The following is a 5,945-nucleotide window of genomic DNA, read 5'->3' as shown; positions in this document are numbered from 1 at the left end:
TGCAGTTCGCACGAACTCAATGGCCATCTTCATCTCAACCTATAATCATGAGCAGTATCACAGAGCATCTTATTACCCCGTGCGCATTATTATCCGTTTTCGGTAACAGCATTTAAAACTTTAGATTATACCTTCTTTGGGGATCCAATCTTTGAAATCGTTCAGTTGCAACTATTTCCCGATAAAATTACATAATTTATTGCCCACCGAAGCTTTGTAATTTTCCTGTTACAAATGATTTCCTTTTGCTGATTAAGTTAACAGGAGATTAATAAGCATTTGTCAACAACGCTTCCGTGGCGCAATTGGTTAGCGCGTTCGGCTGTTAACCGAAAGGTTGGTGGTTCGAGCCCACCCGGGAGCGGTTGAAGTTTTTTTCTCCACCCAGTGGATGCAAAAAGATCGGTGTTCGAATCCAGTCAATGACACGGGGAACTTTTATGGCATTCTTTTTCACTGACTTGGTGGCCTCAGAATAGGTTAGCAACGATCCCCCAACACACACAAAACTTGGGATTTTTTAGTCCAATGAGGCAAACTGTGACTCAATTTATGGGCGTAATACACAAGGCTAAATGGGGTAATCGACAGCATTCATTTGCACTTAGTATCACCCTTTCATATTCCTCACTAAACTAAAAATATCTTGATTTATTTTTATATTTAATCAACCATGAACTATCAATTTCCCAACACTCGACAATATTTCTTTATTCAGTTATTATTATTATTTGTTTATTTATTTATTGTAATTGTTATTTATTTAATATTCACTGCTTCATTTAATGCATTTACATTTAGATATTTTAGAAAATTAATTAAATCATGATTTCAGCGGGTTTAAGTTATGGAATAAGAACAGCCCTGATGCATCTGGTATCATTATCTAATTTTATTGATTATTTGTTTATTAATGTCTTAATTATATTATTTAAGTCACGCTATTAATTTATTAGCGTTCCTCTTTAGCCTGATTAATAAATCAAAAAAGGATGGGAATTTTATCAATATTTTAATTTTCGCTATTTCCATTATATGACAGAATTTACTCAATCACCATTTCAAACTTTCTTTTTAATTTTCAAATTTAAAAAATATATATATTATTATTTTCTGCATAAGAAAATGGTATGCCAATTCGAAGAGCAAGATACTTACACACTAGACAAGTAGTCTACCATCCTATTATCCACCCTCCGAGAATAACGATGCCAACGTCAAACCACTTACGCCACAAGTATAATCCACTTGATTTCCATAAAACTTATATAATATGGATTTCTAAAAATATAACAGATAGTAAAAAGAGCATACGTGAAGCCGTTCTTAAAACGTCCACAATAAAATATTCGCGATTCCTTGGCAGTCAAAAATAATAAGAGTGTTCAGATTGTGGTCATATACATGCAGAACAGTTCATAAATTGGATAGTCGAAGTGTACTAAATACTCGCTAGATGGAGCTGATATATTTTCACTAGGATTTTTTATGAGAGCATCGATGTTGCAGCAATCACATATAAAGACGGAAAATGAAAAATAATTATTATTGCTCTTAAATTATTTCTCCCTGATTGGGGATTTCACCTCGTGACGGGTATTGCTACCAAGTACACAGAGCGGTTGTTGTTGTTATGTATGGTGTCACTGTTGGTCGAGGAACTCTCTGACTATCCTACAGGTGTTCAGGATGGCGACTTCCTGAAGTTTCTTGTATGTGTTCGCTGGGAGACCTATTGCTTCTAGGCTGATATGTAGGGTCTTTGGCACTATACTTGTGGTTGATACGATGACCGAGATGGTCGTAACTTGTTGCATATGCCACATCTCCTTGATCTCCTGTCTTAGGTCCGTGTACTTCCTGATTTTTTCCTCATGTGTTTTCTGCAAGTTGCCAGTGTTTGGTACCGCTATATCAGATAGGTAGCCTTTTCCTTCTTGTCCACAAGGATTATGTCCGGTCTATTGTGCGGGATTGTCTTATCCGTTATAATGCCGCGGTCCCAGTACAAAAAAAATCAAACTATTGTTTAATTTTGATGTTTGGTTGCCCGTAATTGAATACATTAACCCGTATTTCTGTCTGTAAATTGCGTGTGTCCTATGGTCGATTTGCCTGTTTTGGTGTACGAAAAAACCCCAGTTTCTGAGGAGAAAAACCTTGCTATCTACGCCTGAGACCGACTAACTCAGCCACGGAATGAAAAAAGCCCATTAAAGTTCCTCGCGTCATCGACAGGATTCGAACCCCGGCCTTTTCGACCCGGTGTGGGGAGGTGGTCCCAGTACAGCTTGTGGGTTGGGGTCTCTATTACTGCCTGGGGTTCGTACCGGTAGTATGGTACACTTTCTTTGGTCAACTGGTATTTCTTCGCTAGCTTCTGATGTATTGTCCTGGCTACCTGGTCGTGTCTATGAGTATACCCTGTCTGGGTGATCACCTTGCATCCCTCTGTGATGTATTGGATCGTTTCTGAGGCCACGTGGCATCGTCGGCATGTGTCGTCGGACACTCCGGGCTCCTTGGCGATGTATTTTCTATAGTTTGTGGTGTTGATTACCTGGTCTTGGATGGCCAGCATGAATCCTTCAGTCTCGCAGAAGAGCGTCCCGTTCGTGAGCCATGCATTGGAAGAAATTTTATCTCTGTGATCTTGATGGAAATCATTGTAGTGTCTGCCATGAAGTGTCTTCTCTGCCCATCTTTCTAGCTTCGTTCGTGCCTCCTGGTTGGGAGAGGACTCCTCGTTAGTTTGAGTGGGTATACCACTTGTCTATCTTCCTTATGTCCTGGTAGAGTGTTGCTGTATGTTTCTGGAAGTAATCCTTCAGGTTAGCAATTGCTGTTTTCTGTTGTTCGGTGAGGTCTATCAGGCCCCTTCTTCCTTCTTTCCGAACAATTGTCAGTCTCTCTACGGTTGATTTCAGGTGGTGTTGACGGCTCTTGGTCATCGTTGTCCTTGTTTTTCTCATGATATCCTCCAGCTCGATGTTAGTCCAATCTATGACCGACTCCGAAGGAATATGTTAGCACTGGGACTGCATAGGTGTTTATAGCTTTAACTGTGTTCTCTCCGTTCAGTTTTGCTGTCAGAAGAGTTCGGTGTCTCCGATGGTATTTTTCGGTCAGACAGACCTTAATTTCCTTGTTCTGTAACTGCTGAGCCTGCATCATCCCTAAATATTTATAGGCCTCTCCCTCTGCCATGGCTTCGATCTCTTTGCCAGTCAGCAGCTGGTAGTTTCGGCCGACTAATTTTCCCTGGTACAGTGTGTGGATCTTGCATTTATCTAGACCAAATTCCATCCTAATGTCCTTGCTGAATTCTTCGGTTATCGGGAGTAGTTGAGGGAGTTGCTTCTCGGTTGCCGCGTAGAGCTTGATATCATCAATGTACATCAGGTGGGTGAGGGTGTACAGGTTCTTTCTTCCTTCTTTGAGGTTATATCCAAAATTGCTGCCGTTAAGCATGGTGGACAGTGGGTTCAGTGCTAAACAGAACCACAGTGGGCTCAGAGCATCTCCCTGAAAGATTCCTCTTCTGATGGGAATTGGTCTAGTTGTGATGTTCTCGGCCTTAAGACGATATACTCCATTTTGCCATTGTTGCTCCTAGGAACTTTGTCACTATCGGATTCACCCTGTAGATCTTCAGGGTTTCTATTAGCCAGCTATGAGGTACGGAGTCAAAGGCTTTGCGGTAATCAATAGGCCATGTATAGGTTGAGGTGCTTCTTGTGCGCTTGCTCCATAACTACAGCATCTATGGTTAATTGCTCCTTGCATCCTTTCTGCTGTTCGGCCATTAAGTTCTGACTCTCTAAGTGGTCTGATATCTTTTTTGGTTATGAAGCTGGTCAGGATCTTGTACACCGTTGGGAGGCAGGTGTTGGCCTGTATTTCGCCGGGTTTCTTGTATCTTCGACTTTAGGCTTCAGATATGTGACTCTTTCAGTGAGCAACTTCGGGATTGTCTCTGGGTGTCTTATCATTCGAACTGCTCTGCTAGGTGCTTGTGTGTGAGTGTGCAAGTGAGCTTCTTGTGCCAGTAGTTGTGGATGTTATCGATTCCTGAGGTTCACCAGTTGTGGGTGTTCCTGATCGACTATTTTACTACTACTTCTTGAATCTCCCACTCTCTCATCTCTTGTACGTCCTTGGTTTTCTTCCGTTCTACTTCTATCCAGAGGGCTCGGCTTATATCTTATTTCAGTTATGTCTTATTTCACTGCTCCAGGTATTTCCCCAGAATTCTCGATCGTCTTCTTCTTGGATGGTCCGTTTCCTATTTTCTCATCTTCTCCCAGCTCCCTTCTCTTTGGTCCTCGTCGAAGATTCGGTTGTTCTAGTTGTGAACAACCGAATCTTCGACGTTCTGTATCTAGGTGTTCTGTATCTGTTAAGACAGATAGAATCGAAGTCATCTTAACGAAATATAATGGCAAATTTAAATATTTAAAGACATATTCAGAATGTATAAACATTCAAACCATATTTGTAAACGAATAGGACTATTTCGTTTTGCAAACCAATTGGCAATTGCAGTGAAAAAAATTGGATTATTTCAAATGTTTGGTTTACTAAAATGTTTCGGTAGGATTGGTTAGAATAAAAGACAAAGAAATTGAAGAAACCTAAATTTGAAGGAAGGAATGAATAAATGTTCACTTTATTGAAAAGGAACTCATCCAAGCAAGTGTGTTATGTCCATCCTCATCCACGGAAATGTATAATGCATGTTTCCTCTGGTCAGTTTGCTTGTTTTTCTGGACGAAAAATCCGAGAATCCCCTCTGGCGCTGCTCCTAGGAATAGTTAATAATGTGCAGTTCACTAAGCCCACGTAGAATAATCTGTGGACATGGCGGTTTTCCATGTTACCTCTCCTTATAAGAAATAAACATTCAGTTCACACGCACCGGAACAGAAAGGACCATCACAACTCACAGGGAAGTTTGCCATATTTCTCTGGAAATTGCTGTTTTGTGTTTTTCGTTCCTTCTAAAGCACATCCATGCTTCGCTGTTATGTCGCAACAGCAGAACCTAACGGCCACAGTGGGAATTTCTTTTCTCACCCATTTCGTCGTGGTGCTGAGGATTTTTTTTTTTTTTTTTTTTTGAAGGGTAATGCATTGTAAATAGTATGGAACCTCAATTGCATCCATTTACAATGTACTAACCTATTCGAAGGAGTGCAATATCATGGCAAATTAAAACGATGCCTCCCTTTGTAAATATTTTTCTAATTAATGGCTGTGTATTAATGATGCATTTGCATTTAACTTATATATAGTCTTGCCTTTCTCGTGGCCCGAGGCATTAGCCCTAAACGCACTATAATGTAGTAACCTCCAAAACAAGTACAGTGTACAGTGATCTCCAATTCTTAGTTTCAACTGCCCCACACTTAATTGTTGATAAAGGATTTACATGTAATTTGTTGTCACTAAATTATAAACCAGGCCCCAAGGACCAGTATTTTCTAAGTTTATTTTATTAGCTGTAATAGTCTTATGATATAGATCTTTTATTTCCATAAACTTCCTTAAAGTACACATATTCCAAGCCCTGAATCTCTGATACAGCTTCTTCGCATGGTACACCTCTCTCCTCATGCTCGCAAATTCATCATACCACCGATATATTTTTTTCTTTGCCCAGTGATATAATACTCTAAAGTACATTCTGAATGAAAAAGAGTCTCAGCTCTTTTTCATTCAGAATGTACTCAAAAAATTGTCTCAGCTGAATGCAGCAGCGTACAAATTTTAATTTGTACGCTTCTGCAATCAGCTGAGACAATTACAATTATCATGATTCACAATCGCATTAATAGAATCAATAAACTTGTTCTAATTGATGGTTTTATAGCTAAACTTAATTTTTTAGCAATGATTCCTAAATATTTTTATCAAAATCTATGTTAAACCTGTAGACCTATGAT

General features: G+C 39.7%; 1 non-coding gene across 1 annotated transcript; it reads left to right on the top strand.

Annotated features, from left to right (window-relative positions):
* The first annotated feature begins 290 nt into the window (after window positions 1-290).
* On the top strand, window positions 291-364 carry TRNAN-GUU (transfer RNA asparagine (anticodon GUU)). Its single transcript has one exon. It is a non-coding gene; the product is annotated as a tRNA-Asn (tRNA).
* Window positions 365-5,945: the final 5,581 nt, after the last annotated feature.

This window comes from Mastigoproctus giganteus, chromosome 12 (genome assembly GCF_048544385.1).
Source record: "Mastigoproctus giganteus isolate SK-2022 chromosome 12, ASM4854438v1, whole genome shotgun sequence".
NCBI classification, from domain to species: Eukaryota; Metazoa; Arthropoda; class Arachnida; order Uropygi; family Thelyphonidae; genus Mastigoproctus; species Mastigoproctus giganteus.
The sequence above is the reverse complement of the archived record's forward strand: the minus strand, read 5'-3'. Positions and strand labels throughout refer to the sequence as shown.